The 13423-nt window shown below is 38.0% G+C and overlaps 1 protein-coding gene across 4 annotated transcripts in view; it reads right to left on the reverse strand.

The window, feature by feature from the left end:
* NRG3 (neuregulin 3) overlaps positions 1-13423 on the reverse strand; it is a 1476607-nt gene that overhangs the window by 141046 nt on the left and 1322138 nt on the right. The window lies entirely within an intron of this gene.

Here is a 13423-nt window from a genome sequence, read left to right on the forward strand (position 1 = left end):
TTTTTCAAGAAATGCTTTTGGCAACGTCCACACAGCTACTGTCAGAGCAAGCAATTTAAGGGTAATATGATCTGACTCCCCTACTTGAAGCTTTTGCCGACATTCCTTCTACCACAGAGTCATCCTTCCTTCAAAGGGTATGCAAGGTTGCCACAATCTGCTCTGACCTGCTTGACCAAACACATCACCGACCACTCTCTTCTATGTGTCTTATGTTTCTCCAATTACCTGGACTTCTTGCAATTTCCCAAAACCCCTGTGCTCTGCCGTCTCTTATTTACCTTTGCTCTTTCTTTTCTGTTCCACTGATATTTCTTTCATCTGTCTCCAAACTACAGGACTTCTTTCATTCTCCCTAGTATAGCTGTCTCCAACTGCTCTAATGAGATATGGGTGCTCCTTTCCCTGTGTTCCTTTATCCCAGCAGTAACCAGAGTGTGGTCCTGAAACTCTGGCTCTGTGACCTGTGCTTTCTGGTCAAACAGGAAAAATTTTGCCTACTATAGCTTTCTCTCTGAGATTCACAGATGCATAGAACCCTATTGAGGGCTTTGTGCAACCATGCAGTAGAGTTCTGGAACCTAGTATTTCCCACTGGGAGGTGACTTCAAACCCTAATTACATTAGTGTGTGTGAAGCACATACTAACACCCTGCAGATATTTAGGAAACCCTCATCTGGACTTTTGTAAAAAAAAAATCAACTAACTCCTTTAAGTGATTGGTTTACGAGTTTGTCCCACTTACAGAACTGTGAACTTCTTGAGCAAATTCCTTATTCATCTTAGTATTGCTCTGGCCTGTTACTAGGGCTGGCCTCTATAGGGGGTCCCTACATTCTAACTGGATGGGTCACTGAGAGGTTACGGAGGAGACTGACGCTTATTGAGAGGAACCAAGATCATCTTCACTTTGCTGCGTCTTCATGTTCCATCCATTATCAGATTTTTATTCTCTCTCTCTCTCTCTCTCCTTTGCACAGATTCACCGTGGCTCCTGAAGCAATTGTCATGGAGAAAGTCCATTCATTTTATTAATCTTTCAGGGAATTACTTTCCAATGACAATCTGTACTTCATTGTCCCCAACCCATGCAAATTTAAGATAATTGGTATATGTGTGCCATAATTGTGATACTGGTCAAGATCACAGAAGCGGTTCTATGCCAACTTCCAGGGAATAACATTGCTTTTCATGATAGTTCACAAACAATATATTCTCAGTGTCTACCAACAAATAAAAACATTTATTAACTGATTCCAGAATGAGATCACAAATCTATTTACCGAAATGGCCATTTTCTCCTTTGAAGAAATCATAATTAATATATATGCATACTTTTCAGTGATCTCTTGGTTGTGGCCATTCCTCAAAGCAGATAACTAAAAGTGTTTACTCAATCTCATCTGAAAATTCTCTCAGGATTTAATTTATTTGACTTCTTGCTCATGACTTTGTTCTAGGGAGCCTTGAAAACACTTAAGTCGAGTTACCCCTTAATTAAAAAGAAAAAAAAAAAAAAGATAGAAAGGCTTTTGATTAAGAAAGCTAAAATATCAGTATTTGTACTGAAGCCTGTATTAAAAAATCAGTGTAAAGAGAAAAGAAGCGGTCATATTTATAAGGAGAAAAATAATTCAGAAAACAAGGTTGTACAAACAGAGCCCTGTGAAATAATCAGCAGTATGGCTCAACTCACTATTCTATCTGGTAAAGGTTTCATATTAGAGGAGAAGGGCTTGTAAGACCTTTATACCTCAATAACATTCAACAGTAGTCCCTTCCATCTAGCCTCACTCTGATGAGTCTGTACTCACCAGATAACCTTCAAGTACTATTAATATTAATATGGCATCTGTGTAGATTATCCTACAAAAAAGACTGCAATGACCAGACAATGTGAGTCTTTTTTGGGGTTCTTGACAGTTATAATTCTGAGTGTCAAGCAATAACTGGATTTGGTTCACATTTCTTTTTCTTGTAGTTTGGCTAATGTGGAGTTACTACCCAAGCTTATTATAACCACATAGTACTCTGAAAGCATTATCTTCAAAGCTGAGTAAATAGATGCAGAACTGCATTGCCACTGGAAATGCTGGCAGCACATAACTTCTCTGAGTAACAATGAACTCTTCATTGTGGGACATGCCAGCAGTTAGTCACCTTTTAGGGAAGATAGACTTGGGTTCAATCCTTGGACTTGCCACTAACTTGCTCATTGGATAAGATATTTCAGCTAAATGGACCTCGGTTTTGTAATTCATAAGATAAGAATATAAACAGTTCCTACTCATTCATTTTTTCAACAGTTCAATGAGATAACGTAAATTTTGTCAAGCATTTATTAATCAAGACTTACATTACTCTGATACATCTGATTTTCCATGTAGCTTAATACGGTAAAGGGCATGAAAGCAAACTAAACAAATAATTTTTAATTGCAACTCCGCCACAAGCACACATACACACACATATCCATAAAGTACCATTTTATTTTATAAGAAAACATAATATATTTAAATTTTGTTCTAAGTAAGTCTAATTTGGAGATTTCAGCCTGGGGGAGTAGGGCCCTAGCCTTCACAACACTGACGCCTATTCACAAATTGGGGCAGAAAAATGAATCCATTTGACTGACATAAAAGTCTGTGAGATTTAAAGGAAAAACACACCAGTTTATTTATACTATGCAGGGTTGTTGTTGTTCTTAGGTGCTGTTGAGTCACTTCTCACTCATAGTAACCCTGTGTACAACAGAATGAAACACTGCTGGGTCCTGTACCATCCTCACGATCATTGCTATCTCTGAGCCCATTTTTGCAGCCACTGTGTCAATCCACCTAGTTGAGGGTCTTTCTCTTTTCCACTGACCCTGTACTTTACCAAGCATGATGTCCTTCTCCAGGGACTGATCCCTCCTGACAACATGTCCAAAGTATGTAAGATGCAGTCTCACCATCCTTGCTTCTAAGGAGCATTCGAGCAGTACTTCTTTCAAGACAGGTTTGTTCATCCTTCTGGCAGCCCATGGTACATTCAATATTCTTTGTCAATACCATAATTCAAAGGCATCAATTCCTCTTCAGTCTTCCTTATTCATTGTCGAGCTTTAGCATGACTATGAGGCAATTGAAAATACCATGGCTTAAGTCAGGAGCGCCTTAGTCCTCAAAGTGACATCTTTGCTTTTTTAACACTTCAAAGAGGTCATTTGTGGCAGATGCAATACATTGTTTAATTTCTTGACTACTGCTTTTATGGGCAATGATTGTCGATCCAAGTAAAATGAAATTTTGACAACTTCGATATTTTCCCCATTTATCATGATGTTGCTTATTGGTTCAGTTTTGAGAATTCTTGTTTTCTTTATGTTGAGGGGTAATCCATACTGAAGGCTGTGGTCTTTGATCTTCATTAGTAAATGCTTTGGGTCCTCTTCACTTTCAGCAAGCAAAGTTGTGTCATCTGCATAACTCAGGTTGTTAATGAGTCTTCCTCCAATCCTGTTGCTGCTTCGTCTTCATATAGTCCAGGTTCTTGGATTATTTGCCCAGCATACAGATTGAATAAATATGGTGAAAGGATACAAACTTCATGCATACATTTCGTGACGTTAAACCATGCAGTATCCCCTCGTTCTGTTTGAATGGCTGTCTGTTGGTCTATGTACAGGTTCCTCATGAGTACGATTAAGTGTTCTGGAATTCCCATTCTTCTCAATGTTATCCATAATTTGTAATGATCCACACACTGGAATGTCTTGCATAGTCAATAAAACACAGGTAAACATCTTTCTGGTATTCTCTGCTTTCAGCCAAGATCCAGCTGACATCAGCAATGGAAAATATACTTTATATCATTCAAACTAAGTCAGAAACTGGTCATTTCTCTGGAGATTATCTTTGATGTTCACCAAAGTACTGTCAATGCGGTTTACATGAAAGGATGAAGGGATACGGAATATAGGAGGAAATCTGAAGTAATAACTTTATCAATTCTGAATCTATACATATATGTTAGGCCATAGAGTTTGAGTATATCTCATTTCTAGACCTCTCCTTATAGATGGCCCTGTGTTTCTTTTCCTTTTTTCTTCCTTTTTTTTTAATCTAAAAATGCGTAAATTATCTTAGAATGAATTTTCCAGATTTTAGTTAGGAATATGATTTTTCCCTAGTTTTACAAATCTGGTTTTTAAAACAATTTACACCAGCTTACTCAATCAGACTTTGCATAAATTATGCTATTGGAAAAACAATGTCAAATCGCAAACAAGACATTTCACTGACAGAGTTCATTTCCTTTTTCCTGATGAGAATAAATGCAATTTGCATGAAAGACCTTCCACACAATCTTCAGCTCACCATGTGGTTTGCTAATATGTTTGCGAACAACATTGCACCTGCTTTCATACAAAGGTCTTTGATGCCTAGAGCATCAGGACATTGTCAGAGAAACAGCTGTGTAACAAATAGTTCAAATGGACATAACAAGATATGTTCCATGATTGAGCACCTTCCATAGAGGTCAGAGATTTTCAGATGAAAAAAATCTCTTTTGATCAATAGGTCTTTCAAACGTGCCTGGTCGGACTTGCCCTTTGGCCGCCTGTCTGGTCCACATGATTGGTTGGAGTGCTCACACAGCAACATGCACAGTGTGTTTACAAAGATGCTTGTCTGGCCCATCCCCCGATCGCTTTACACAGTTGAAATATCTGATTTTAAAACCTCAGTTTTCAGTCACACAATATTGAATGAGTAGGTTAAATCACAAATTCAAGAAATATTTTTTGGTTATGAGTTTAATAGAAACTAATTTGTTTTACTTTTTTTTTTCACAAACATAATGGTATGTTTTGCTGTGCCCCCAAACTCTTGGTCTAACTATGTCACTTAACAATTTTTTAACAGATATTATATTCTTGAGCAGTATCTCTTTTTGAAATCTCCAATGTTCTAATCTCAGAAGCATCATTAAGAAAAACTCATAAATATAATTAAGGAAAAATCTTTTTGAATGTTGACAGCTTTGTAGACATTATGTTCGGCATGGCTCATTTGATGAACTTATTCGTTAAATGAGTAAATTAAGTGAAAAGTTTTTTTATTTCACTTTTTTTTTTTTTTTTACTGAAGTTGATCTCCTTTATCCACTCTTACCTGGTGTCTCTAGGAAGCTCATGGACTCAGATAAAAAGACAGAACTAGCAAGACTTGCCCTAATGTGGGAGCAACACGGGACTATGGCATCACTCAATACAGCCTATTTGCCTTGGCTGGGACTCAGCTTAAGTGTCTCTTCCCCTGAGAAACCATCCCTGAACTTCCCAAGCATATTTAAGTGCTACCTCTTCTTTTTTTCCTCATAGAATCCTGTCTATGCCATTTTTATAGCACTTATTACATCTTTTCAATAATGTGTGGGTTTCTCATTATTAGTCCTTGCATGCTAAAGGATGTCAATCATATATTTGCATCCTCAACATATTTGTAACGTGGTATATTGTGGTTGTGATATATATATGTTGAATAAATAATAATAGGATTCATGAAGCATATGATTTGGAGTTCCCCACTATAAAGAGGAGTTTGCCGAACTGTCTGACATGTTCAGTTTGATTTATAAAAGTCCATGTAGTCCTAGCCACGGGGAGTACAGAGACTTGGAGCAAAGACAACTGAGTGTGCTTCAGATCATTACCTATGATCTCCCTTCCAACTCAGGGAAAGATGAAATTAATACTACCCAAAAGCAAGAAAGCAAGAAGGGTGAAAATCGAAAGTTATCCATTCAATAATTCATTAAAACAGAACCAGCACTGATCAATCATATACCCACAAATAAATAAACGTGATTAAATTTATAGGCACTGTTATGGTTAATTTTAAGGAACCCTGATTGTACAGTGGTTAAGCACTCAGCTGTTAACCGGAAGGTTGATTGTTAGAACCCACCAACTACTCCAAGGGGAGAAAAATGTGGCAGCAACCTGCTTCTGTAAAGATTACAGCCTCGGAAACCCTATGGTGTAGTTCTACTCTGTCCTGTAGGGTCAATATGAGTTGGAACTGACTTGATGACATACAACAACAACATGTTTAATTTTATGTGTCAATTTGGCTAGTTGTTTGACCAACCACTAGTCTAGTTACTGTTCTATAATGTAATCTAATATAAATTATGATGTCATTACATTCCATAATGGTAAAAAATGGTAAGGTAATGTAATATAATCAATCAGTTGAAAAGGAAATTTTTCTAGGGTTTGTTCAGCCACAAGAATATAGACATTTTGGTTAGAATTTTACATTCTTCTCATCTCCTGACCTACAGATCTTGAGAGTTTCCAGCCTGTTGTCTGACCTATGGGTTTTGGACTTGGCAGCTCCCCAAAATGGTGTGAGCCAATTCCTTGAAGTCAATCACTCTGTATATATCTATATCTATCTACCTTATTGGTTCTATTCTTTAGAGAACTCTAAGACAGAGACTGTGCCTGCTTGTCTGTTTCACAGCTTAATTACTGCCTGAGAGGCTGTATTACTCTGATGATGTCACTTTCAATAGAAGGAAATTCACTCATGCAAATTCTACCATCACAGTTAAGTCTAAAAATAATTGTTCCCAAAGTAAGCAAACAGACTTTGATATATTCAATTCAAGCAACCTGCAAGGGTAAACAGGGTCTAGAATTGGTGAGGTCACTAAGTGTATAAACTTACTCACCATTACAAACAGTCCTTTGTTAGCTACCATTATGTATGCACGTACTACCCACCCACTCTAATTCTGAGTTACCGCCCAGTCCTTTAGCTCCAAGGCAATCCTTAACGTTGGAGTCAACTATTCACTGATGCAGGACTCACTCCCTTTGAGGCTTTACAGCTGTGACTTTACTCTGACATTTACAAGGCTTACTATATAACCTTTATCTTGAGATTTTGTATGGATGAACTGCGGTGTAACTTATTTTTTTCCTGTACCAGTAAATGAGTTTCTTCAAATGAGTTCTAAGACAGACCTCTTAGTGTATATCTTGATTGTTATACAGTAATTTATTAATGTCCCTGGAGGTCTTCAGGGAAACCCTAGTAGGATGGAGGCTGGTTCCTTTCTTTTGACAATTAGAATTAACATTTGCACGGCAATTTTGGGTTGCTATCGCCATGGCCACACTGATTGTGGGACCAGTCACCTTGTGTTTTTTTCTCTGCAGTCATTCTAGATACACAATTGAGGGAGCTTCTAGTCCCCATGCCTGAAATCACCACAGCCCACAAAGCAAAATTTCGCTGGCCACTAAACTCAAGGGCTCACTTTGCTCAAAATAACTGTTGATTGACCACCATGTCTTGCATCCCTGCTGTCATCAGAGAATGAGGAGAATGCTGTCCTCAACAAACATAAACAGTCTCTGCTGTAAATCCTGGCCAATGACTCATCTATCTACCCCTCCTCCACTGCATTAACCCTCCACTTGCCTCTCAGAAATTGCTGAACCACTCCAGTAATAGTCTCTACATTTTTTATCTCTTCTCTATTTTTTTTCCTCCTATTTTAACTGAGACAGGAGCCCTGGTGGCACAGTGGTTAAAGCACTCAGCTGATAACCAAAAGTTTGCTGGTTCGAATCCACCAGCCACTCCACAGGAGAAAGATGTGGCAGTCTGCTTCCATAAAGATTTACAACCTTGGAAACACACTCGGTCCTATAGGGCTGCTATGAGTTGGAATCAACTTGACGGCAGTGGGTTAGTTTTAAAAGAAACCCAGATTTTACCTGAGAAATCCAATTTCTCTCTCCTTTTCTCAAAAGCCATTCATATTTCTCACATCTCAAAATTGGGTATCTGTCTTCCTGGCTCCTAAGTACACTTTCTCTTCCCTTTTTGTAGAAAGTTCCTGTTTCTTTAAATTTTATGTCATCTACCCTGTGATAGAGATTACCAAAAATCTGTATCCCCTTGTTCCTCAGCACCAATAGGGCTCAATTTCCCAGCCTCTCTTGCAGTGAGATGTCACGTGAATGAGTTCTACCCAATAGCATATAAATAGAAAAGTGATGAGGGCCCATTTAGGACAAGGCTTTCCAGATGTGAGTATGTATCTAAAATGTCCTTTTTCTCCATCTGTTGGCTAGATGCAGGAGACAAGGAAATCCTAGGTGATAATGAAAACACATGTCATTATAATACTTTCTCTTCTCGAGCTGCCCTTTGAAATCTTCTGTTCAGTTCTTTTACTTCATCATTTCTTCCTTTTGCTTTAGCTGCGTAAGGCTCATGAGCAAGTTTCAGAGTCTTCTCTGAAATCCATCTTGGTCTTTTCTTTCTTTCCTGTCTTTTCAATGACCTCTTGCTTTCTTCATGGATGATGTCCTTGATGTCATTCCACTACTTGTCTGGTCTTTGGTCACTAGTGTTCAATGCATCAAATCTAATCTTGAGATGGTCTCTAAATTCAGTTGGGATATACTCAAGGTGATATTTTGACTCTTGTGGACTTGCTCTGATTTTTTTCAGTTTCAGCTTGAACTTGCATATGAGCAATTGATGATCTGTTCCACATTGGACCCCTAGCCTTGTTCTGACTGCTGATATTGAGCTTTTCTATCATCTCTTTTCACAGATGTAGTCAATTTGATTCCTGTGTGTTCCATCTGGAGAGATCCATGTGTATAAAAAAAAAAAAAATAGTTGCCACTTATGTTGGTGAAAGAAGGTATTTGCAATGAAGAAGTTGCTGGACTCGCAAAATTCTATCATTCTATCACCAAGGCCATATTTTCCAGCTACTGATCCTTCTTCTTTGTTTCCAACTTTCACACTCCAATCACCAGTAATTATCAATGCATCCTGATTGCATGTTTGATCAATTTCAGACTGCAGCAGCTGAAAATATCTTCAATTTCTTCATCTTTGGCCTTTAGTGGTTGGTGTGTAAATTTGAATAATAGTCCTATTAACTGGTCTTCCTTGTAGGCCTATGGATATTATTCTATCACTGACAGCATTGTACTTCAGGATAGATCCTGCAATGTTTTGATGATGAACGCAACATCATTTCTCTTCAAGTTGTCAATCCCAGCATAGTAGACTATGTGATTTTCTGATTCAAAATGGCGAATACCAGTCCATTTCAGCTCACTAATGCCTAGGATATCGATGTTTATGTGTTCCATTTCATTTTTGATGATAACCAATTTTTCTAGATTCGTACTTCGTACATTCCACTTCCCTATTATTAATGGATGCTTGCAGCTGTTTCTTCTCATTTTGAGTCATGCCACATCAGCAAATGAAGGTTGTGAAAGCTTTGCTCCATGAATGTCATTAAGGTCGACTCTACTTTGAGGAGGCAGCTCTTCCCCAGTCGTCTTTTGAGTACTTTCCAACCTGGAGGGCTCATTATCCAGTACTATATAGACAATGTTCTGCTGCTATTCATATTTCACTGGCTAATGCTTTTCAGAAGTAGACTACTGGGTCCTTCTTCCTAGTCTGTCTTAGTCTGGAAGCTCAGCTGAAACCTATCCTCCATGGGTGACCCTGCTGGTGTCTGAATATCAATGGCATGGCTTCCAGCATCATAGCAACACACAAGCCCTCCCAGTATGACAAACTGACAACTAAAAAAAACAAAAGGGAAGAGCATGCTTGGCATTTCTCAAGCTGAAAGAACTGAATAAAAAATTCAAGCCTCAAGTTGGATAGTGAAGAATTCTATGGGGAAAATATTAAATGACACACGAAGCATCAAAAGAAGATGGAAGGAATACACAGAGCCATTACACCAAAAGGAATTAGTTGATGTTCAACCATTTTGAAAGGTAGCATATGATCAGGAACAGATGGTACTGAAGGAAGAAGTCCAAGCTGCCCTGAAGGCATTGGTGAAAAACAAGTCTCCAGGAATTGAAGGAATATCAACTGAGATGTTTCAACAAACGGATGCTGTGCTGGAATTGCTCACTGGTCTATGCCAAGAAATATGGAAAACAGCTTCCTGGCCAACTGACTGGAAGAGATTCATGTTTATGCCTACTCCCAAGAAAGGTGACCCAACCAAATGCAGAAATTATAGAACAATATCATTAATATCATGTGAAAGCAAAATTTTGCTGAAGATCATTCAAAAATGGCTTCAGCAGTACATTGACAGGAAACTGCCAGAAATTCAGGCCAGATTCAGAAGAGGATGTGGAACCAGGAATATCATTGCTGAGGTCAGATGGATCCTGGCTGAAAGCAGAGAATACCAGAAGGATGTTTACCTGTGTTTTATTGACTATGCAAAGGCATTTGACTGTGTGGATCATAACAAATTATGGATAACATTGCAAAGAATGGGAATTCTAAAACACTTCATTGTGCTCATGAGGAACCTGTACATAGATCAAGAGGCAGTTGTTCGGACAGAACAAGGGGATACAGATTGGTTTAAAGTCAGGAAAGTTGTGCATCAGGGTTGTATTCTTTCACCATACCTAGTCAATCTGTATGCTGAGCAAATAATACGAGAAGCTGGGCTATACAAGGAAGAAAGGGCATCAGGATTGGAGGAAGACTCATTAACAACGTGCATTATGGAGATGACACAACCTTGTTTGCTGAAAGTGAAAAGGACTTGCAGCACTTACTAATGAAGATCAAAGACCACAGCCTTCAGTAGGGATTGCAACCTCAACATAAAGAAAACAAAAATCCTCACAACTGGACCAGTGAGCAACATCATGACAAACAGAGAAAGACTGAAATTGTCAAGGATTTCATTTTACTTGGATCCACAATCAACAGCCATGGAAGCAGCAGTCAAGAAATCAAAAGATGCATTGCATTGGGTAAATCTGCTGCAAAGTACCTCCTTTAAAGTGTTGAAAAGCAAAGATGTCACCTTGAAGACTAAAGTGCGCCTGACCCAAGCTATGGTATTTTCTCAATCTCATTGTATGCATGTGAAAGCTGGACAATGAATAAGAAAGACCAAAGAAGAATTGACATCTTTGAATTGTGGTGTTGGCAAAGAATATTAAATACACCATGGACTGCCAAAAGAACAAACAAATCTATCTTGGAAGAAGTACTACCAGAATGCTCCTTAGAAGCAAGGATGGCGAGACTGCATCTTACATACTTTAGACAAGTTGTCAGGAGGGATCAGTCCCTGGAGAAGGACATCAAGCTTGGCAAAGTACACAGTCAGTGGAAAAGAGGAAGATGCTCAACGAGGTGGATTGACACAGTGGCTGTCACAATGAGCTCAAGTATAACAATGATTATAAGGATGGTGCATGACTGAGCAGTGTTTAGTTCCGTTGTGCCTGGGATCACTATGAGTCTGAACCGACTTCATGGCACCTAACAACAACAACAACAAAAAAAACAACAGAAACAGATAGAATGAGGCTGGGTTCCTTATTTACTATTTTGATGAAAGCCAGTCAGTTGCTGACCAGGAACACCCAACTTCCAAGGGAAATAAATTGCTACTGTGTTTCGGTCACCATAATATTTTGGGCTCTTTTTGTTGATGTTTGGAGCCCTGGTGGTCCAATGGTTAAGACCTACGGCAAGCTATGGCTACTAACCAAAATGTCAGCAGTTTGAATCCACCAACCGCTCTCCTTGGAGACCCTGTGTGGCAGTTCTACTCTGTCCTAAAGGGGATCACTGTGAGTCAGAATCAGCTTGACAGTGACTTTTTGTTGTCGTTGTTATTGTTGTGGCTGACATTACACTTATCTATATATAACAAACCCTCTTCATTGTGATCTACTAGGCTCTAGTACATTCCATCTCATATATTGGAGATTTTGGCATGTGGCAAACCTTCTTTCTCCCTATCACATCTGTACCATTATCATAAGAAGCTGTAATGTCCCCTTAGACAAACTATCCAAAAACATAGCTTCTCAGTTCCTTGACCTTTTGTTTCAAATCATTTCCTCTTCTATTCCAATTAATTCACTCACTCACACAGACATACCTTGGAATTGTCATCTCTCATAACTCCTCCATCTACAAAACAATTACCAACCAATCTGCCATATGACCACAACCTTCTCACCTCTCCACCAGCTTGTACAAGTGCTCTCATGGCGACTACTTACTGGTTTCCTTGAGATAGCCAGCTTATTTTTACTTCCTTTCTCATCTACCTTACATTCTGCGGTACGTAATTCGAGTATTATCCTGAACTTCCTTGTCCTGTTGACTTTCATCGTTATCTGTTTAAGGATACCTCAAACCTTCAGGGATTGAGCTATCTGCTTTTTTTCTGATCTGATACCCAGTAGTGAATAATATCACACACCAGGAAACACCAATTACAGTATAAATATATAATCCCTAATCTCTAAATAACTCTCAAAATTTCCAGCAATACAACTACCAACTTGTTGTCTTCTCTCAGATATAGCAAAGGCTCCTCACAAACTCAATATTTCCACGCCTAATTTAGTAAATATCACCCATAAATGTGTTCTTTCAGTATTCTTTCTCAGCGAATGGACCCATCACTTAACCAAATATGAAAATATAAGCCCTGCACTCAGCCATGGTAATTTCCCTCTCCCAGCCTTCAACATTCATCCTTCTCAAATACTTGTTGATATCACTTTCTAAATATCTATTAACTTTTTCTCATATCTTTCACCACTAGTCCAAGCCAATATCATCTTAAGTAGGCCTTAAGTAACTTGCAACTTTATATTTATTAGTTTTATTATCTGATTACTCTTAGTAAGCTTACTAAACTGTAAGCTCCATCTTAGGTTTTCTGTCCATTTTTATTCATCATTTTATCTCTAACATCTTGAATTTTTTTCTTGGCTTATAGTGAGAATTTAATAAATATTTGTTGAATGAATGGTTAAACTAATACAAGTAAATTTATAAGTATTAGCATATTAAACATATGCAGGTATGAAACAAGTATTCATATCGACAACATATAAGTAAAAAAACCTGAAGAGTAACAAAGACTAAACAAGCAGAGCATGATGAAATTTGTATTCAAACTTAGGTTTTCTCAATTGCATTAACTCTAGCTCCTGAATTTATCTTTCCACTGTAGCAGCATGTTGCATCGAACCTTATAGGTTGCTTTTTTAAAAATTTTATTTATGGTATAGACCTAGACAATTATGTCCAGTTCTTAATGCTGCTATAATTGTTATAAAAACAATTATCTGTGAATATAGAAAATAGTGCCAGTGGAAGGCATTCTAACCCTTTAAAAAGTGAGCTTTTCAATTAAAATACTTTAGAAAGAAATATTTTAATTTTGCAGATGGAAATGTTTATCTATTCCCCACTCCAAATTAGAATTAATACCAAAATGTATCTAAAGTATTCATCATGCAAAGGGAAAAAGAATTAGAGCAGGAAAAAGAAAACTGACATTTTTTGGACCATTCCCATT

This window comes from Elephas maximus, chromosome 8, assembly GCF_024166365.1.
Source record: "Elephas maximus indicus isolate mEleMax1 chromosome 8, mEleMax1 primary haplotype, whole genome shotgun sequence".
Lineage (NCBI taxonomy): Eukaryota > Metazoa > Chordata > Mammalia > Proboscidea > Elephantidae > Elephas > Elephas maximus.